This window comes from Tachypleus tridentatus, chromosome 7, assembly GCF_004210375.1.
Source record: "Tachypleus tridentatus isolate NWPU-2018 chromosome 7, ASM421037v1, whole genome shotgun sequence".
NCBI lineage: Eukaryota > Metazoa > Arthropoda > Merostomata > Xiphosura > Limulidae > Tachypleus > Tachypleus tridentatus.
The window spans coordinates 114,633,041-114,657,064 of NC_134831.1; the positions used below are offsets into that span (position 1 = coordinate 114,633,041).

Below are 24,024 nucleotides of genomic sequence, written 5' to 3' on the forward strand. Positions count from 1 at the left end.
AAAGTTTAAAATATTTAACTCCACAGAATCAGATGGCTATGAATACTAATAAGAAAGTATAGAACTTTCATTACTTAGTTTTACTTTAAAGTTGTTAAACCAGAAGTCTGCCACTCAAGAGCTGTGTAATAAGTGGCTTTAGTGTTTTTGAAAAACTGATCTATTTAGCTGTAATGATTGTGTTATAACTTGTAATACTAGGGTGTGATTATCTTATAACTTGTAATGCTAGGGTGTGATTATGTTATAACTTGTTGTATTGCTAGCCTATGATTGCGTTATAATTTGTTGTAATGGTAGTGAAAACCTGTTTTACAGATTTTATGTTATACTGGCAAATAACTGTGTTCAGTTGGGTGTAATGCTAGTGAAGAACTGTGATATATAATGTAATGTACTAACAGTAGAGAAGCGTGTTATAATGTGGTATAATACTAGTAAAGAACTGTCACCCTGCGTTATCTTTAGAGGGTGATCATAACAATTAATACAACTAACTGTCATCCTTTGTTATCTTCAGACGGTGATCATAACAATTAATACAACAAACTGTCATCCTGTGTTATCTTCAGACGGTGATCATAACAATTAATACAACTAACTGTCATCCTGTGTTATCTTCAGACGGTGATCATAACAATTAATACAACTAACTGTCACCCTGCGTTATCTTCAGACGGTGATCATAACAATCAATACAACTAACTGTCATCCTGTGTTATCTTCAGACGGTGATCATAACAATTAATACAACTAACTGTCATCCTGTGTTATCTTCAGACGGTGATCATAACAATTAATACAACTAACTGTCATCCTGTGTTATCTTCAGACGGTGATCATAACAATTAATACAACTAACTGTCACCCTGCGTTATTTTCAGACGGTGATCATAACAATTAATACAACTAACTGTCATCCTGTGTTATCTTCAGACGGTGATCATAACAATTAATACAACTAACTGTCACCCTGCGTTATCTTCAGACGGTGATCATAACAATTAATACAACTAACTGTCATCCTGTGTTATCTTCAGACGGTGATCATAACAATTAATACAACTAACTGTCATCCTGCGTTATCTTCAGACGGTGATCATAACAATTAATACAACTAACTGTCATCCTGTGTTATCTTCAGACGGTGATCATAACAATTAATACAACTAACTGTCATCCTGCGTTATCTTCAGACGGTGATCATAACAATTAATACAACTAACTGTCATCCTTTGTTATCTTTAGACGGTGATCATAACAATTAATACAACAAACTGTCATCCTGTGTTATCTTCAGACGGTGATCATAACAATTAATACAACTAACAAACTCCCTGTGTTATCTTCAGACGGTGATCATGACAATTAATACAACTAACTGTCATCCTGTGTTATCTTCAGACGGTGATCATGACAATTAATACAACTAACTGTCATCCTGCGTTATCTTCAGACGGTGATCATAACAATTAATACAACTAACTGTCATCCTTTGTTATCTTCAGACGGTGATCATAACAATTAATACAACTAACTGTCATCCTGTGTTATCTTCAGACGGTGATCATAACAATTAATACAACTAACAAACTCCCTGTGTTATCTTCAGACGGTGATCATAACAAATTAATACAACAAACTGTCATCCTGTGTTATCTTCAGACGGTGATCATAACAATTAATACAACTAACAAACTCCCTGTGTTATCTTCAGACGGTGATCATAACAAATTAATACAACTAACAAACTCCCTGTGTTATCTTCAGACGGCGGTCAAAACAATTAATACAACAAACAAACTCCCTGTGTTATCTTCAGACGGTGATCATAACAATTAATACAACTAACTGTCATCCTGTGTTATCTTCAGACGGTGATCATAACAATTAATACAACAAACAAACTCCCTGTGTTATCTTCAGACGGTGATCATAACAATTAATACAACTAACTGTCATCCTGTGTTATCTTCAGACGGTGATCATAACAATTAATACAACTAACTGTCATCCTGTGTTATCTTCAGACGGTGATCATAACAATTAATACAACTAACTGTCATCCTGTATTATTTTCAGACGGTGATCATAACAATTAATACAACAAACTGTCATCCTGTGTTATCTTCAGACGGTGATCATGACAATTAATACAACTAACTGTCATCCTGTGTTATCTTCAGACGGTGATCATAACAATTAATACAACAAACTGTCATCCTGTGTTATCTTCAGACGGTGATCATGACAATTAATACAACTAACTGTCATCCTGTGTTATCTTCAGACGGTGGTCAAAACAATTAATACAACTAACAAACTGTCATCCTGTGTTATCTTCAGACGGTGATCATGACAATTAATACAACTAACTGTCATCCTGTGTTATCTTCAGACGGTGATCATAACAATTAATACAACTAACTGTCATCCTGTGTTGTGTTCATACAATAACATTTTCCAATAGTTAAACAAAATGTATTATACATAAAATTTTGTATACACTAGAAGTTGTTCACTGTTAATTTTAAATAATAAATTAAGTTTTAAGTTACAAATGAGGAAGTGTTTCTCGAACTATGAAAGATTTATTTGAGGTAAGATAAAGTGAATTATAATTATGTTATCCATTAATTTTGGAATAATATAAACTACTGATCTTAGATTTAAATTGTCCAGATAAATATCACGAAGTAAATATTTAATAAACCCGGATAAGCCAAAATATCTTGTGTGAATTATTTCTTTCGGCACTAGCAACAATCACGTCACCAGGAAGGATTTCTTTAGTGGTAATAACGTGTAAGGCCACACAATGTTCTATCTGTGCACTGACCACCATGGCATGGAGACCGGATTTTAACGTTTTAAGTCCACAGACCTACAGTGATAAATTCTCATGGTCAACACAATAGATTACCCAAAGTGATTTTGCTCTAAAACAAACGATAATTGTAAAAAAGAGTTACATTTTATTTTAGCTTTTTTATTAGAGTAAAATTACGTGGTTACGAATATGGTTTATGAATATAATACAAATACTTGACTAAATGAAGGAACTGTAATGAAGGAACTAGACGGTAATAAGTGAAATGTAAATACAATTAAATTATGTTTTAAAATAACATTTATGGTTTTTACTCTTTTAGGTTTAAAAAAACAACAACTTCTACGCCATCTCGACTTTGTAAGAATTAATGATCTTGCTATAACCGTCTTTGAAACGTATTTAAACGCACCATCAGAGCTCCATTCTGGACCACAGTTTTCCCAGGGTAACCTTCTGGTCCAAGAGGCAAAGGTGTAGAACAAAGTCCATGCAATAATCATGTTATAGTAAAGCATTACAGTACACGAAACCATAACCATACCGTACCCGATTCCTGCAACACGAAAAAGAGAGAGAAAGAAAAATGTATATTAGTTTGTTATCTAGATATTTAAATACAAATGAGTTTCGGTTTACAAACTATAGAGGTCCGGCATGGCCAGATGGTTAAGGCACTCGACTCGTAATCCGAGGGTCGAGGATTCCAATCCCCGTCGCACCAAACATGCTCGCTCTTTTAGCCGTGGGGGCGTTATAATGTGAAGGTCATCCCACTATTCGTTGGTGAAAGAGTTGGCCAAGAGTTGGCGATGGGTGGTGATGACTAGCTGCCTTCCCTGTAGTCTTGTACTGTTAAACTAGGGACTGCTAGCACAGATAGCCCTCGTGTAGCTTCGCGCGAAACTCAAAACAAACAAACAAACCAAACACTAGCATGCATACATAAAAGATGACTTTTGAAACACAAGGAAAACAATGTTTAACGGTAAACAGTAACGTCCTTATCACTGGAACAGTAAACATTAAACTCATAAAACAAAAATGTTACAAAAAATAAATATATATTTTTTTCCTTTTGAATTAAGCACAAAGCTACTCGATGGACTGTCTGTGCTCTGCCCACCAAGGGTATCGAAACCCGGTTTTTAGCGTTGTAAGTTCGCAAAATATTTTATTACCAAAACGTTATCGGTTAAATTACGACAGAAACATCCCCCCTCTATCTTTTTTCTCTCCCCCCTTTCTAGTGTCTTCTCTTTGTTGCGATGTAATTAGATGACCAATTTTTTTTCCATTTCTAACAAAAAAATAAAACCCCACCCTCTCTACCACCACCTTCATGATCAACTCTCTAACGACTGCATCAGTTGGTGTTCAGAGTCACGATTATTTACAGCAAGGCGTGTAGTCAGTGAACAATAGACTTTTAATAGTAAAGATCCCTTAGAATATTTTGATAAAAACGTTTAACAATCGATAGTTTTAAATGCTTAAATACGTAGCCAATCGGGTAACCAAATATTCTTTTCCTTTTGTATTTCGCGTAAGTTCTGGATTGTTGAGAGAAATATGGTAATCGCAATAGTTATATTTCGCGGGGGGGGGAGAAATAATTTACGTTACTTTTGTAGCCCATAGCCTTTCACGTGAGTGAATAAATAATAGACACTTATTTGGACTCTCTTCTCTTAAGTGAATTCACTAAGGATAGTGTAAAACCACACGTATACTTGTTGTTACAAGAACTGGTCCAAGTTTCGAACTAAAGACGTTGTTTTGGTAGCAGTTTCCTAATCTCAATTTGTGAGAAGTGTCTTCGCTTTGTTGCGAAACAATACCATGAAGTCCAGAATTTCATGATATTATTAAAACATTTGTCTTGCTTGAAGCTGTTTGTGTAATACGACTCTTCGTCGAATTCATTGTGGCAGAAAATAATTATAATTTTTAATGTTGACCTTTTGACTTCCACAAACTTCTAAACAAAATCTTTCAGTTCCATAGTTTATTCTATAATTGATTTAGTCACTGTTCCATGACAAGACAAATATCTTACAACCAAAGATAAGTTTAAATGTGTTTAATACCAAACGTATTATAAACTAGAAACGTATATAAAGTGTGGGCCGTATAAACATACAGGTGTATTAGATATTAATAAACGTAAACCAACTTTACCTTTCCATGGAAAAAGAAAACTTTTAAAAGTGTGATATCATTTGACCCACACCTGTGTAAAAAAAGACTAGCAACTCTGCTAGCTGGGTGGTTACCCTGAAACAGTGGGCAGAAACGTTCGAAGAGAGCAGCTGGACCCACGTTAGCGTACTGCCCAATGGCCAGCTCCATAAACATCAGAGGAACTCCAGCCAGAATCATCATAATAACGAAAGGAATAACAAACGCTGCTAAAGAAACAAACAGAAACGTTACGTTGTGCAGAATATAAGGTATAAACTACAAAATGAACAGGGAGAGATGATCCATCAATTATGAATGTTTTTTCTCAAGAAACGCAAAATTATTTATAATATTACATTGAAGAATCACGTTTAGGACACAAGCAAGACATGGAAGAAGAAACGTTAGTGTTTACAGTTGAAGTTGCAAATATCCATGTTTTGCAATTCTGTGATATTTTACTCAAACTGCCCAGTAAAAAATATCAGTTATGCGATATTTTGCTCCACACTGCCCAGTAACAAATATCAATTATGTTATATTTTATTCCAAATTGCCCAATAAAAAATATCAGTTACGTTATATTAAACACCAAACTGCCAGGTAAAAAAAATATCAGTTATGTTATATTTTACTCCAACCTGTCCAATAAAAAAGATCAGTTATGTGGTATTTTACACCAAACTGCCAAGTTAAAAAATAATGGTTTTGTTATATTTAACTCCAGCCAACCCAGTAAAAAAATTATCAGTTATGTTATATTTTACATCAAACTTCCCAGTAAAAATATCAGTTATGTGATATTTTACACCAAACTGCCAAGTAAAAAATCAGTTATATTATATGTTACTCCAAACTGCCCTGTAAGAAATATCAGTTATGTGATATTTTACTCCAAACTGATCAATAAAAATATCAGTTATGTGATATTTTACTCCAAACTGCCCAGTCAAAAATACCGGTTATGTGATATTCTACTCCAAGTTGCCCATTAAAAAAATTCAGTTATGTGATATTTCACTCCAAACTGCCAAGTAAAAAAATTAAGTTATGTGATATTTTACTCCAAACTGCTCACTAAAAATATCAATTATATTTTAGAAGAAACTACCAAGTAAAAAAATATCAGTCATGTTATATTTTCACCAATCTGCCCAGTAAAAAAACATCAGTTATTTTATATTTTACACCAAAATACCCAGTAAAAAAAATATCAGTTATAATACATTTTACTCCAAATTGCCCAGTAAAACAAATATTAGTTATATTATATTGTACACCATACTGCCAAGTACAAAAAATATCAATTATGTTACAATTCACTCCAAACTATCCCGTAAAAAAATATAAGTTATGTTACATTTTACTCCAAACTTCCCAGTAAAAAAATATAAGTTATGTTAAATTTTACAGCAAACTGCCAAGTTAAAAAATAATGGTTTTGTTATATTTTACTCCAAACTGCCCACTAAACAATATTAATTATATTTTACAGCAAACTGCCCTGGAGAAAGTATCAGTTATGTTATATTTTACTCTAAACTGCCCAGTAAAAAAAAATATCAGGTATGTGAAATTTTACTCCAAACTGCCTATGTAATATTTTACTCCAAACTGCTCAGTAAAAAACATCAGTTTTGTGATATTTACTCCAAGCTGCCCAGTAAGAAAAATATCAGTCATGTTATATTTCACACCAAAATGCCAAGTAAAAATATTAGAAAGCCTCAGATATAAACAGAGGTAACATTTTACACTTATTATATAGCATTCAACTATGAATGAATTTATTCTGTTACTGAAAGCATAAATTACGTAATAAAACCTACTAAAATGATATCTTTGGTGTAGTGTTTGTGGACCAACCTATATTTAAATATTTTCAGTATACGAAAGTTTTGAGTCTGTCTCGGTTGCTACCTAGAGTGAATGTTAGAGTTTGAGTTTGTAGTGTTTGGAATATCCAAGTTGCTACTACTTGACTGCTAAAGTTTGACATAAGTTCAGTTCTTAGCTTAAATTTTACGTGTTTGAAGTGGAAAATTACGTACGTTTCTAATAATTTTAGAATTATAAATATTTACTTTCTATCGGTATCTTCTTTCCTGACATTATACACTCCTAAATAAGCTTGCTCAATTATTTTCCGAGTTCGTGATTCGTGATTACGAGAAACCCACTTGAAGTAAAAATATATCTCAGGACGGCTGATACGGATATGAACACTTTCACTAATAAAGCAGAGAACGACGTTTCGACCTTCTTAGGTCATCTTCAGGTTAACAAAGAAAGCAACTGACCGTTACCGGACACATGCCTTAAAATCAAGAGTGTAAATGGTAACATTCAATTGCAAAATCTTTTATTTGTTAACCTGAAAATGACATGAGAAGGTCAAGATGTTGTTCTCTGCTTTATTAGTGAAAGTGTTAGTACCCATACAACCCGTCCTGAGATATATTTTCCGAGTTATTTTAGTCCTTATCTACGAATTAGCTTTGATAAGAGTGTACTGATACTTTCATAAGGATATTTCTTTATGTGTTTAAAAGAAACCACCTCCCTGCAAATTATAAAACAACACGACATTCTGTAATCCTAGATTTAGAAAAAATGAGCTTATAAAACAGTATTAGTGTAAAACCTGTGTTATAATTTCAATAATATTAGCGAGGATAAACCTTGATATAATATTATCTAAACAATAATCCCATTGTTTAAAACACAAAGAGAGATAGAAGACGGAAAGTTTTCCTTATGTTTTTGTGACTTTAAAATCAATAAATTAGCACAGACATTTTCCTTGCTAACACTTTTTACCATAAAATGCACCAAATAATGTCCTGTTTTGTTAAGGTTTTCATAGAAACAGAAAATGGATAGATTATATTCATGTATAATCAGTGACTTACGATACTTAATGGCAGATAAGATGTTAGATCATTAAGTATGTATCCGGCAAGGCTTTACTATGTATACTTCTCAAGTAGAAAACAATATGACATGTTAGCCAATTAGATGATCCACACTGTACTGTTGGCCAATAAAAATATCTTTACTCATATCTTGGTTCAATCTAGTTGCACATACTTCCCACTTAACACCAGATATTAGAAAAAACCTATAATAAATGACTACACGATAACTAAGTGTATTTGAGTGTTTTTAATTATTAATTACTTGTTAAATTGTATAATAATAATCAGAACTTGTACTAAAACCTGATATTCTACACGTTATTCACAACTCCGGATACTGTAACGGTTTATAAGTAATATTAAGATCTATATTTATATATATGTTATAAATAGGGCCAATTAGAGAGGGGAGGGCCATTTGGCGCGAGTCTTAAGCTCAAAGGGAACCTCAGTGAAGATTATAAAAGCACTTGTAAAATGTTAGTGTTTATTGATATATACATGTTAAATAAAAAATACTCATATTATATTCCACTTTTCTATAGGACTTATGCTTGTCTTATTTTGTTTTCATATCTCATTGTTTCTGTTATTTTTATTATAGCCAAGAGCCTCAAAAGATAGAAATGACCAGGACCTCTTAGAAGGAAAGTCTACTTTAAAACAATCAATGCTACTGTTACAGTCTAGAGCTAACACTAAGAGTTGTATTTCTATGCGTTACTAACCACCACCGTTGCTGTAACACAGATAGGGAAAACGCCAAATATTTCCAAGTCCAACTGAGTAACCAAGTAGAGAGAGAATGAAGTCATATTTTCCAGTCCAATTTCCACGTTCAATCTCTTCTTTCTTATTGACACGCCCATCATGATCCTTCGCCTGACCAACACAGAAAGATATTTCGCTGTTTCCTGGTAGGATTGTTTCTTCCAAGTTGACCTTGTACCAGAAAATAACATAGTATTTGACAGGGAGTGAGTGTTTTCAAGTACTGGCGAAAACACATAAGACAATATATGGCAAACGTAGAGAAAAATTACTATAAAAGCTAAACCTGTAACATTAAAGATACTTATTTTATTTCTGTGTCGAGTGACAAAATACTAAAATTTAATAATATCGTTTAAGTCATTGTTATTTGGATTTCGCGCAAAGATACACCAGGGCTATCTGCGCTAGCCGTCCCTAATTTAGCAGTGTAAGACTAGAGGGAAGGCAGTTAGTCATCACCACCCACCGCCAACTCTTGGGCTACTCTTTTACCAACTAATAGTGGGATTGAATGTTACATTATAACGCCCCCACGGCTGAAAGGGCGAGCATGTTTGGTGCGACCGGGATTCAAACCCGTGACCCTCGTATTACGAGTCGAACGCCTAAACACGCTTGGCCATGCCGGGCCAACATCGTTTAAGCATTTATAATAATAGATTTATTAATAATGTGAACTTACTACGGCAAGAAACGCATTAGGCCTAAATTCATCTAAAATTAGGGCACGTCCGATCCATCTGCAGGAACATAGCTTTGTGAACTAATAATCCGTGACGATGAGAAAACCCACTTGTAGAGAAAATTATATATGTAAAAACGGCTGGTATGGGTAGAGAAAGAACTATATAGAGGAAAGAACATGTAGAAAAATGGAAACCAGATTCAAAGAACACAAAAAGTCACCTTCACACGTTTTCCAACACTGCAAATCAAATAAATACAACATAACCATAGAAAACACCCAAATACTAAATGAAGAAGCAAACATAAAAAAACGCAAAATTAAAGAAGCATTACTCATACTTAAACAAAGCCTTATTTATACGACAACTCAAGCTCAAAATAAACCAATACAAAGGAACACCTTAAAACCTAAATTAATAAATATAATCAAACATCTAAGCACGCCCTCTACATTCCTACACTCAATTACACAACTGCCTTTAAACATGCGATCAGCTGTCGATCAGTTACCTCTTTCTTTGTGAACCTGAAAATGACCGAAGAAGGTCAAAACGTTGTTCTCTCCTCTACATAGTTCTTTCTCTATCCATACTAGCCATTTGACATTCACACACACTACCTCAGTAACTATAGTAACGATAACAAATTCACACACACCACCTTAGTAACTACAGTAACGATAACAAATTCACACACACCACCTTAGTAACTATAGTAACGATAACAAATTCACACACATCACCTTAGTAACTACAGTAACGATAACAAATTCACACACACTACCTTAGTAACTACAGTAACGATAACAAATTCACACACACCACCTTAGTAACTACAGTAACGATAACAAATTCACACACCACCTTAGTAACTACAGTAACGATAACAAATTCACACACACCACCTTAGTAACTATAGTAACGATAACAAATTCACACACACTACCTTAGTAACTATAGTAACGATAACAAATTCACACACACTACCTTAGTAACTATAGTAACGATAACAAATTCACACACACCACCTTAGTGACTATAGTAACGATAACAAATTCACACACACCACCTTAGTAACTACAGTAACGATAACAAATTCACACACACTACCTTAGTGACTACAGTAATGATAACAAATTCACACACACCACCTTAGTAACTACAGTAATGATAACAAATTCACACACACCACCTTAGTAACTATAGTAACGATAACAAATTCACACACACTACGTTAGTAACTACAGTAACGATAACAAATTCACACACACTATCTTAGTAACTACAGTAACGATAACAAATTCACACACACTACCTTAGTAACTATAGTAACGATAACAAATTCACACACACTACCTTAGTAACTACAGTAACGATAACAAATTCACACACGTTAGTAACTATAGTAACGATAACGTTAGTAACTATAGTAACGATAACAAATTCACACACACCACCTTAGTAACTATAGTAACGATAACAAATTCACACACACCACCTTAGTAACTATAGTAACGATAACAAATTCACACACACCGTTAGTAACTATAGTAACTATAGTAACGATAACAAATTCACACACACCACCTTAGTAACTATAGTAACGATAACAAATTCACACACACCACCTTAGTAACTACAGTAACGATAACAAATTCACACACACTACGTTAGTAACTATAGTAACGATAACAAATTCACACACACCACCTTAGTAACTACAGTAACGATAACAAATTCACACACACTACCTTAGTAACTATAGTAACGATAACAAATTCACACACACCACCTTAGTAACTATAGTAACGATAACAAATTTACACACACCACCTTAGTAACTACAGTAAGATAACAAATTCACACACACTACGTTAGTAACTACAGTAAGATAACAAATTCACACACACTACCTTAGTAACTATAGTAACGACAACAAATTCACACACACTACCTTAGTAACTATAGTAACGACAACAAATTCACACACACTACCTTGATAGCTCAAGTGGTTCATATTTCATTCACTGAAATATTCTACTTCTACTATTTGTTAAACCAAATTATTTCACCTGAAATGATAGGACGTCACTGTTAACATAAAATTACCAAGGTTTCCTGGAACCCACAATCCTGTGTAACATAAAGCTATGGTTTATGATAAGATCGTTTTATGTTATGTCTGCATGACGTCATCCTCCGTGTTTAACACGAGTTTTTTTACCTCATTTTTTACGCTGACCGAAGGGAAACCATCCGCTGATCCGTTAAAAATATGTTGGTGTTTTATCGCTTTCGGACTTTTAAATGTTTGTTCACAGATCCCAGATCTATACTGGCCGTTAGTCAAAAGTGTGATTTTAGCGTTTTTATTTTCATCTTGTTCTAAAGAGTTAACATATTTATATCCTCTTGCAAAGCATTTTTCGCTCATTCTTTTGTCAATCCTAGCAGTGATGTTGGAAGAATCAGAGAATGTCCTAACAGACAGACATCGTTCCTCGCCTGTTGTGAACTCCATTTTGTCCAAACTTCGGGTAGTACCCAATGAAGCTTTATCATTTTCCATAGCAGAGGACACAAGTCTACTGTTATAAGAACTTATAGATATTTTCGGCGTTTTGCTAAGAGACAGAATGTAGTTACTTCAACGTCAGTTTCACCTTAGGTGGAGGTTCTGTGTTAGTTTATTATCAAAAAATTACAATGTTGTTCCAGACAAATAAATATTTTCTAAAAATATAAAGAAGTTGTCATGCCTTTTTTATTTAAGTTTTATCTGTAAGGACGAGAGGAGTCTCTTCAGCTAAGAGAGTAAGTCCTTTTCTGTTCATAAGAATTTATGAGCATGCGCAAAATAACACACATACACACACACATAAAATCATCCTAAATATTTATTGCTTTTAATGAAAGAATATTCTTCTTCTGATATCACATCTTAAAGAAGATACTTAAATAACAAGTGGAATAAATAAATAGTCCATTAAACATGGAAATTATCATAAAAATATGACCCAATCGTTTAACGAAGTGAACACGAAGCATGAACGTTTTATGTTTCCATGACAACATATAGGTTGTGTCTCGTATGTCAAACATCTGTGGCTTTAGTGACGTCATTAGAAACGAAGTACATATACGAATCTAAGTAAAAATAAGCCAGAAGATTTGGTACAAGCTATCTGTGACAAGGAGACAGGTTATATAGGCGAATCTATACAAATATTAATAAAGATAAACATTGCATTAAAATACAGAATCTATATGTATCGTCGTAACTGCGTTAAAAGTTGGGATAGCTAGTTCGTTCTGTTGATATCATACAATATAGCTTCAACTATTAGATACTTTTTTATCATGCGTACGGGCGTATTCTAGTGATTAACGTGCCCGTACTGTGGATTCGAAGATATATGGTTCGCATTCCATTACTATAGAATTGCACTCCTCACATTAGTACCGTGGTTGCGTCACGGAGTAAAGGTCAGATCTTACAATTCAGTAAGACAAGAGTAGCCCAGGTGTAAATGGTGGGTGCTGTCAACTCTGTGGTCTAACAGTTTAAAGTAGGAAAGGCTTTGGGCAGAAAGCTTTTGTGAAAATATTTTAAACAAACAAACAAAACTCGGCGCAGACAGTCTTAGTGCAACACTTCTACAGAAAAAAAATCAACTTAACAAAAGTGTTCTAATTGGAAGGAACCAGTATGTTAAACCTTCAACTACCCAAGAGTGTATTAAATGGAAAGGACCAATCTCTTAAACCTTCAACAACACAAGAGTGTTATCACTGGTAAGAACCAGTCTGTTAAACCTTCAACTACACAAGAGTGTTATAACTGGTTAGAACCAGTCTGTTAAACCTTCAACTACACAAGTGTGTTATAACTGGTTAGAACCAGTCTGTTAAACCTTCAACTACACAAGAGTGCTATAACTGGTAAAGACCATTCTGTTAAACCTTCAACTACACAAGAGTGTTATAACTGGTTAGAACCAGTCTGTTAAACCTTCAACTACACAAGTGTGTTATAACTGGTAAGGACCACTCTGTTAAACCTTCACCTGCACAGGATTATTAGTGCATATTAATGTCTCTCCGCAATTTCATCTAACACGAGATAGAATTTGTGTTTTTCTCTTCTCTTGTGTTTGTAGAGCTTAGAGAGTGTGTTGTAACAAGAATATTGAGCTTGCTTGAAAATTCTTTTGTTTTTGTTGTGGAAATAAAATATATATATATATACACACACACAAATGTTATGCATTTGGTTATCCTTTGCAAGGTAATATACTTTCCAAGATGAGGTAATAGCTGTCTTGAATTAAACATCAAGCTACAGATGGACTATCAGTACTCTGCCCGTCACAGGTATCGAACCCCGGTTTTAGCGTTGTAAGCTCGCAAACATACCGCTATGCTACTTGTGGGATAGAAGTGGGGGGAGTTGAGATGATAAATAAATATCTCATAGTTTTCCCTGTAATGGGAAAAGCAATAAACAAGAACAAAAAAAATGTATGTGAAAGTCGATAAGGTTCAACAATAAATTTCAATATGCAAATCGCCGACTGTGTCATTTTATACTAAAACAATAACAGCATACAAACGGTTTATAAAAACTTTAACTCCTGATGACTATAAATTGTTTAATATTTATAAGTTGAACATATGTTCCAGGGGGCGGAGTATACACTATTCTTTCTTTGAAAGTGGTATCATTAGCACTGCCACCTGGAATACTTACGTCTGTTGTTATTATGTTAAATTTTTGTTATTATGCTTTTATTTATTTTTTTGCATCTGAGTTGTACATAGGGATTTAGAGCTAACCCAAACCTCATGGCATGTTGTTCAGATTAATGCCGATAATACCGCTGAAAGCAGTTTCATCTTTATTAACACGTTGGTTCCTAAGCCTATTTTGTCGATATTTTCCAGGGACCCACTGGTATTTTACAATTCGTTTTTTCAGGAAGAGTGTGAAATGTTTATATCATGTTAAGTATGATTGAAAGATGTTACAAAAATTATTTTGACCCACGAACCACGGGTTAGTCGCTTGGGACCTAAGAATGTATTTAGTTTTACTGTCCCACACGACCAACCTGGGGGTCATGCTAGAATTTCAGAAGCATAAAATTTTTGACATATGAATCTACGTATAATTTTTTTTTTCTTTTTCTGAGATATGTTTTGCCCCCTAGTGGCACAGTGGTATTTATGCGAACTCACGCCGCAAAAAATCAGGTTTTTATACCTGTGGTGGGCAGAGCACAGATAGCCCATTGTGTAACTTTGTGCTTAATTCCAACTAAACCAAAACCAGATATTTTTTCTACATGCTGACATATGAGTTTCAACCAATCTGATGCGCCAGTAAATATTTCTTATGCTTCGAGAAAAAGAAAACAAAAATCAGATTTTTCAGAATTTCAGAACAATTCAGGTACTGAAGATAAAGATTCAGATTATGAAACTTCCAACTCAAAAGAAAAAAAAAACCTCACGTCTGAAGGGTTTGAAAATACAGAGTCTGAAACTGAAGCTGAAACGAATGGTAATGCCAAGCAGCACACTCTATCTTATGGGTGGTGTCCAGTGAACAGTTCCATCCAAAATAACGTTTTCATTTATTTCTCCAAGTCCTGGATCACCAACAAATGCTGTGGTAACACCTGTCGACGTGTCTAGCCTGATGATTAATGAGGATATTTATGATCTTATAATTCAACAAACAAATATTGTCACCAAACTAAGGCGGCTAGTAACACAAAAGTAAGCATGTGGAAAGACACTAACTGTGATGAAATATAGAAGATTCTTGAAATTATTATGTACATGGGACTTTAAAGTACCCAAAGGTCACCTACTACTGGCAGAAAGATGTCTTCTACAGGAATCCACAAATAATATCAAGAAATTGGTGTCAAACATTCCTGCGTTTTGTTAACTTTACAAACAAGTGGGAGAGGTCGTTTAGAAGAAATTAGAAGGTCACTTGAGATTCTGGAAATTGTTTTTACAAGAGCTAATATTCGAAGGTGAATGCATTTCAGTATGCCATGGCGAGGTCATCTAGTGTTTCTTCAATATAATTTTGGGAAGGCACATGAATATGGTTTGAAAGTATATAAGCTATGTGTTCCTAAAGGTTACACATATATCAAAACTGTTTTGGCTGGAACAGATGACACACAGTAACAGCGAGGGCGTCCTTTAGACGGATTTACCCATACAACTCAAATAGTCCTTGATCTTACTAAAGACTATCTAGATGCAGGGAGAACAATTGCTACAGATAATTTCTATACATCAATTGATTTAGCAAAGGAACTGATAGAGCGTCAAACCCACCTTGTGGGAACATTATAGAAAGGGTAACTTAACCACAAGGAAATCGTCAGTGTAAAACTAAAGAAGGAAGAAACTGTAGGTCACCAACGATATAATGGAATTGTGATTGGAAAATGGAAGGACAAACGTGATGTTCTTATGTTGTCAACGAAGCATGATCTGAACTTATGTTTTCAACGAAGCACGATCTGAGCTTATGTTGTCAACGAAGCACGATCTGAACTTATGTGGTCAACGAAGCACGATCTGATCTTATGTTGTCAATGAAGCACAATCTGATCTTATGTTGTCAACGAAGCACGATCTGATCTTATGTTGTCAATGAAGCACTATCTGATCTTATGTTGTCAACGAAGCACGATCAGAGCTTATGTTGTCAACGAAGCACGATCTGAACTTATGTTGTCAACGAAGCATGATGTGAACTTATGTTGTCAACGAAGCACGATCTGTTTCTGTTTGTTTATTTTTTGAATTTCGCACAAAGCTACACGAAGGTTATCTGTGCTAGCCGTCCCTAATTTAGCAGTGGAAAACTAGAGGGAAGGCAGCTAGTCATCACCACCCACCGCCAACTCTTGGGCTACTCTTTTTACCAAGGAATAGTGGAATTGACCGTCACTTTATAACGCCCCCACGGCTGAAAGGACAAGCACGATCTGAGCTTCAAGGAAATTACACGGAGAATAAATGATGTAAATGTCAAAAAACAAACAGAAATGGTTAAAAAGTACAATATCATAAAACAATGAATAGCTATATCCGATCAAATGTCCAGTTATTTCTTTCCACTTAGGAAGAGTGTTAGATAGTATCATAAGATTGCCTCAAACACCAAGGAAGAGCCATCACACAACACATCATAAAGACTTACACTGAAAGAGAAAGTCCAACAGAATAACTTGTAGAAGATGCATTGGCTGCTACAGTGAGATAAGAAAGACAATGACTGCAAAAGAAGCAGACAGAAAGACCAAACATGTTCGCACATACTGTGATGAACGTGAAGGTAGCCCTTCCATATGCATTACTTGGTTCAATAAAAGACATCAGGTTATATAACTTCAAATTATACCTATGATGATGACTGTCACTTTCTACTGATTTCTTACTGTTCGTTATTTTTATCTGTATCTATTTTATCTATTTATGTCTAAATAAAGTTATTTGCTTAGTCTATTTTATATACTATACACAACTATCAGGTTAATAAAACATAAAAAACTTAAGAAAAAATAGGTGGACGTAGGAAAGAAATGTTATCCTGATGTCCCACTCTCATCTGAATATGTAATCGTTGTGTCCCAGCCAATAAGTAACCCTTTAATTAAAAAAGAAAATAGAACACGACCCACCGTTGGGTTGGGTGGGTCTTACTGGAAAACTATAACGAACCACCGGTGGGTCCTGATAAGTAAGGATACGAGAACCGTACACTTGGTTACCTGGATTGTTGTTATAATGTTGATTTTCATTTGCGATCTGTGTAGACAGTTTGCTCTGACTGGAATTTAATATCAATCCACAAACACATTCCCAAATCTGTTTAATTAAACGATGACAATGTGCCATTAAAAAGCTGAAACTGATATCCCCTTGAAACGTGTCTGCTGTGAATTTGGTGGATGTTTAAGGAACATTGTTTATGAATCGAGATGTGAAAATCAATCCAGGTTAGCAGCTAATTACCTCAGACTTGTTCGTTACCCGCCGTCGTGTGGCAATGCTCAACTTCCCAAGTCACTAACCTCGAAGTAACTGTGGTTTTTAACCTCATTACGTACGAGAGTTGTCCTGATTTGCTTTAAGGCATGTTAGCTCTTGTCTGTGGGTTCCGGGTACAATAATGTTAAGAAAGGCGGACACAAGGTCATCCCTAATTTTAAACTAACAGAATGAAAGTAAGGCGGCTAGCTAGCAGCACCTATTGCTAACCCATGCACTACTCTTGTTTTAAAATGGAAGTTGACTGTAATTCTTATAACGTTCTGGTAGTCCAACAATGTGAGGTTCGTTCTGGCGACAATAGGCCTCGAACCGTGATTCCTCAGATTCACAGCACAGTCCAGGCATGTCTACAACTGGCGGAAGAAATTTCTTAATCCATTCAAGAACTGCCACGTGTACCACTTTGCTTCTAATGACCAGTTTACTGTCTGTGTTTAATGTTCCTCCGTACTAAAGAAAGTAGAGTTAAATGGACTACACTAAACTCAGCTCTAATTTACTGCATAACAATAAAGAAATGGTCCCCAGCTGTCTCGTTGCGAGCAAGAGTTTGTTGACTCTACCACTAGATGGCTAATAAAGAATCCAGTGATGATAATTAAAACACTGAGGACAGCACTTAATAAATTTTCCTACAGTTAGCTTACAGCGCCCAAAAAACGAAAGATGAATGTACATTTCTAACACGACCTACAGATATTTATATATTTAAATTCATCCAATAGAATGCAGAGCATGAATAATCTTTCATTATTATTTTTTGTTTGGATTCAAAAGGCGATCAAATTTGATGAATCGAAATATTCCGAGTTTCCTTCGACCAACTAAATGCACTACTGCGCACGCCCAACATGCGTAAAATCTCAGGTGTGGGATGCGATTTACTTATTATTGTGTGTTTGTTTAGAATTTCTCGCAAAGCTACTCAAGGACTATCCGCGCTAGCCGTCTCTAATTTAGCACTGTAAGATTAGAGGGAGAGCAGCTAGTCATCATCACACACCGCCAACTCTTGGGCTACTCTTTAACCGTCAAATAGCGGGATTGATCGTCCCATTATAACGCTCCATGGCAGTAAGGTCGAGCGTGTTTGGTGTGACGGGGATTCGATCCCGAGACTCTGGAAAAGCAGGCCGTTTAGATATATATATATATATATTCCTAGTGTGAAAATTAGATGTAACAGAAACAATGGATTTAAAAAGATCGTGCTCAAACACAAATCGTTTATCATGATATTATAATCTTATACGGTGGCCTCTTTAATTCCGAAAGGTCGATTAAGCTATTTATTTGATTTTTTTTAATCATAGAGAAAATAGTTTCCTTGTAAAGTACATACTAAAATTATTTATTGTATTTTATTTTTATTTATACGTCTCTCGAAAAAACAAAACAACTTATCAAGCAACCATTATTCTTCTATGAAATAGTCCCTTGGTGGGACAGTGATAATTTTACGGATTTACAACACTAAAATCAGAGATCCAGTTCCACTCAGAGGACATAGCAGATAGCTGGATCTGGCTGCATTATAGAACACTCACTCACATAAATTAATTTACCATATTTTCTTTAAGTTTTGATTTTGATTAGTTTTTGATATTCTAGGTGTCTTTATATTAAGGTAAAAATATATTTCAAGTCTTAGGATTGGTATTTTTGGTCTTTAACTTTTGCTTTTTAACGATAAAATCAATGCAAAGAGACTTGACTTTTGCCTAACTTTAAATATGTTATATTTAATGTAGGTTTAAATACGTCACCGTCTCCTATAGTTCAGCTACTATAAGACAGAGAGTTTTGTGAATAATAACATTACTGATAGAAATAACTGCGCATGCTCAACGACAACTCAGATTTTTTTAAAAATAATATTATCGTTTGATTATACATTCTGTGCGTTCTTTAAAACAGACCAGATGCTACCTACAAGTTTGTTTTTGTTACGCAAGTGTTACAGTGCAAGGATTGTTTATTTGTTTGTAATAAGCACAAAGCTACACTATGCGCTATATATGCATTGCTCACCACAGGTATCGATACCCGGTTTCTAGTGTTGTATGACCGCAGACATAGTACAGTGCCGCTAGGGGCTGCAGGGATTAAACCAGAATTTCAGCCTTATAATTCTCCCAGTTAAGCGCTAAGCCATTAAGGACTCATCAAACACAGATATTTATCAACTCAAAAATCATGTCACTGTGTAATCCTAAAGTATCGAATCCTTCACCTATAACCAAAAATTAAATTTTACTCCTTAGATTAATGGTAGTAAAAAAAAAATATTGTTTCATTGTGGTGTGGCCCGGCATGACCAAGTGATTAGGGCGGCCAACTCGTATTCTGAGGATCGCGGGTTCGAGTCCACCTCACACTGAACATGTTCGCCTTTCAACCATGGGGGTATCCTAATTTTACGGTCAATCCCACTATTCGTTGGTAAAACAGTAGCCCAAGAGTTGGCGGTGGGTGAATGGCTGCCTTCCTTCTACTCTTATACCGCTAAATTGGGGACGGTTAGCGCAAATAGCTCTCGTGTAGCTTTGCGCAAAATTTTAAAAAAGAAACAAGTCATTGTGATGTTCTACACTACACATTTAGAATTGATTTTTGAACAGAACCAAACAGATCAGATCATCCGGACGAACTTTATATGCAAATCAAACAATTTCGTTGAAGAAATGTATCATTACATCCAATACATTGTCTGACAAAAAAAAAAGTTCCATTATTTAATTGGATGATTCCATCACAAAGTGATTAACAAATAACGGAAGGTGCACTAGTAGGAGCAGTGTTATGTGTTTTTCAGACTTCCTTATGACAGGAAGATTTAAAGTGAGTCTCTCTTTGAAACGTGTATTATTAACGAGGTCCGGTTAACTTGGCAAAATCAGTAAAGTTGATTAGAGAATTATAGGCTACCATATCACGAGCCTATACGATGTTACAAAAATCTGAACAACACCTGCAAACAGAGAAACTTGTGGATGACAGAGAAGGCTCCGAAACAAGAATAGACATCTCTCAGTAACATAGAAATTCAAAGGTAAAAAAAGTTTGACTCACAACGCTTAATTTGAGGTATCAAATTCCCACGTTGGACAGAGCGCAGATAACCCATTAAGTAGCTTTGCACTAAAAAAAAGGTTTGTAACAGTATTAGAAAATACGTTAAAAACAAACAAAGAAAACAAAAAAAAAACTGAAGACATCATTAATTTGGCATCAATACGAATACTACCCAGGGAGCTGTGAGACACTAATTTTACTGACACTTACCATGTTTGTATATAACCATTTTAAGCTGTTAGCAGATAGTTGATCCAACATTTTTTTAACCAATGGAATAATTTCACGCGATCAGATAAACATCTGTACATGCTATTCTGTACGGATAGCTTTATGAGACTATAGAACTCTCACGTATTGTTTCCACTGTAAGAGCTGCTGGAGATGGAATAATTGTGTAGGGTGTTTAAGCTTCTTGAATCGTCACGTTAAATAACTTCTGATCATCGAAGATCATTTATTAAGTTCAACCTTATGTGTTCTGTTTACACTGCTCGAGAAGGTGGATACTTTCAAGGTAACAGTACCACCATCCACAGTACCAGTACAGCTTTCAGTTGAATTCTTGATGAAGAGAAACCCACTTGAAATAAAAATGTATCTCGGAACAGCTGGTATGGGTATTAACACTTTTATTGATAAGCAGAGAACAACGTTTTGACCTTCCTAGATCATCTTCAGGTTAATAAAGAGAGAGTTTGCAACTAACCATTGCCTGGCACATGTCTTAGGGACAAGAGTACAGAATTGTAGGGGGCGTTGCAGTGAGATTATAAGTTATTAATTAGTATAGGTATAAAGGTATTCCTTTAAATTGGTTTAATTTTGGTTTCAGGTGTTGTACAAGTACGGGCTCTTTGATTTCGTGTTTGTTTATATTTGTTTCCCTACTTAGTATCTGGGTGTTTTCTATGGTTATGTTGTTGTTTTTTATTTCCAGTGTTCACAATCGTGTGAAAGCGTTTTTGTGTTATTTGAATCTAGTTTCCATTTTTCTGCTTGTTTCTCCAATATAGAAGTCGTGGCAGTTGTTGCATTGTATTTTATAAATAATGTTGGTGTTGTGTTTGTCATTGTCGTTTTTACATAGTATGGACTTTAGGTTTGTACCTGGTTTTTGAATAAATGAGGTGTTTACTGGAATGTTGTGTTTTATTATAAGTTTTTCCAAATGTTGGTTATTTTTTGCTGATATCAGAAACATATGGTATACAGCAGTGTAAATTTTGTAGTTTGTTGTATCTTGGGGTTTATTGCTGTGTGTTTGTTGTTGGTCTAGGTGTGTGTATGTGTAATTTTTTGAACAGTTTTCGCGGGAAATTTGTTGACGTTGATAAAGTGTTGTTTTATTTTGTTGATTTCATTGTTAATTTTATTAGGTGAACATAGTTTTGTGGTTGTGTGTACTAGGTGATTTTACTGTGGATTTCTGTTTTTAATTGTATATCAGTTCTAGAAATTCTGAGGTTAAGAAATGCTATCTAGTTAGTTTTTTTCCTGTTCACAGGTGAACTTAATGTTGGGGTGTATCGAGTTAATGTGATAGAAAAACCAAGTATGTGTTCTGTAAATGTGAATCCAGCAATTGTATCATCAACATATCTGTACCAGTATAGTGGTGGGTGTAAGACTGAATTGATCATGTGATTCAATCTGTGTAATAAAAATGTTGGCAAGAACTGGTGACATGGGATTCCCTATACTTAGACCATATATTTGTAGATAGTTTTGTTTAGTGAACACAAGTTAGTTTTGGTGGTAATGAATTCTACCACGGTTGCTCACTGGTTGGTGGTGATGTGTATCAATTAAAACTTTATATCCAAGACCCTAACCCATTGATACACATACCACCAACCAATCAGCAGCCCTGACAGAATTCACTACCACACATACCACCAACCAATCAGCAGCCCTGACAGAATTCACTACCACCAAAACTAACTTCGTGTGTTTTATTCTGATTTTTTGTCATTTTCTGAAAAGGATTTTTAAAGGAAAAAAAAAGGATAAATTTGATTGGACCAGCGCATATGTGATCATCTAAAACACTATCAACAATATATATAGGGATTCAGCTTTTAAGTAATGGGATTATTACATAACTTAAGAAGAAAGTTATCGTATATTTGTACGAACAATTGTAAGTGTTATAACCACTTGCTAAGTACGCAACATCGAATTCACGTTGAAAATTCTACAAAAAAATCTTTCAAAAGATCACATTGTTTTTACCTTAGTTTGCTAAAAAAACTGTAAAGCATGGAAATGTATGGTTCTCGTCCGGTTACCGTAAAACCATGTGGGTATGTTATAAAAATGGCAGTGAAGTCGAATTATTTGATTAAATAAACACAGGCCAAGAATTAGCTGTTAACCAACTTTATATAAAGTAACATTAAATGTTACTTAATTTTAAACAATCCCATAGGATTCAGTAATTGTTGTAATTCTTTTTGATATTACACAATATCCTGACTAAACAATGCAATAAGTGTATCTACCAGTCGGACCGACAATTGTGATTTAATACCTTTAACTCGCAATCATGTTTGGTTCTATCTTGTTTTTACACGTAAGGTGTTTTGATAAACTATCATGACTTTTTGTCAATAGCTAACATTAGTTTCAGGAATGCAACCCTATTATTCGGAAAAGACCTATACTTTATAGAACCAACCAGATTATTTAAACAAAGTGTTAGATTTCGTCTATAAAACCGTGTTGATAACTTCCTTTATAGTAACACCATGAAATCTAGATTAACAATTTCTTGTCATAATCCGCGTGTACTTGGTACAGCCATATTAAGCATCATTACTTACCCTAAAAAGGACGACTGGAAAGTAAATCTACAATATGGGAACCTGATAACCATCTCGCACCTTTATTTCCTGTATATTTCTATTTTTTTAAATTTTTGTTCAAAATTTTAATTGCTATCTGTGTCATCTATTCATGATTTAAAATTGTTGTTTGATAGATGTAATTCTGCTTAGAAGTTTTACTCTCATCATTCAAAATACTATGAATGTATTTTTTAATTCAGCGCATGCGCCTTTGTTGTAAACGTCATTCTTATTTTAATAAAAACATAAATAAAACTTAGCGATTGTTCAGCCTCCCAGTCGAACCAAACATGCTCCGCCTTTCAGCCGTGCAGGCGTTATAAAGTTACAGTTAATCCCATTATACATTGGTAAAAGAGTAGCCCAAGACATAGCGGAGGGTGGTGATGACTAGCTGATAAATAAGGAACGGCTAGCGCAGATAGCCCTCGTGAAGCTTTACGCAAAATAAAAATAAAAATTCAGCCTATTACTGAATTTTGTTATTTTCGTTACCTGTGCGATTTTAACTAATTAATACATTATAAGAATGTTTTAACTACAATAGTACTTTATAAGAATGTTTTTACTACGTTAGTACATTATAAGAATATTTACACTACGTTAGTACATTATAAGAA

General features: G+C 34.7%; 1 pseudogene across 1 annotated transcript in view; it reads right to left on the bottom strand.

Moving 5' to 3' along the window:
- LOC143256435 (sodium- and chloride-dependent glycine transporter 1-like) overlaps nt 1-24,024 on the bottom strand; it is a 92,664-nt pseudogene that overhangs the window by 38,754 nt on the left and 29,886 nt on the right. Inside the window, exons 2-4 of the transcript XR_013031354.1 lie at nt 8,661-8,874; nt 5,107-5,241; nt 3,243-3,386 (exon numbers count right to left, since the gene is read on the bottom strand). The product of XR_013031354.1 is annotated as a sodium- and chloride-dependent glycine transporter 1-like (transcript). The remainder of the gene's footprint in view (nt 1-3,242; nt 3,387-5,106; nt 5,242-8,660; nt 8,875-24,024) is intronic.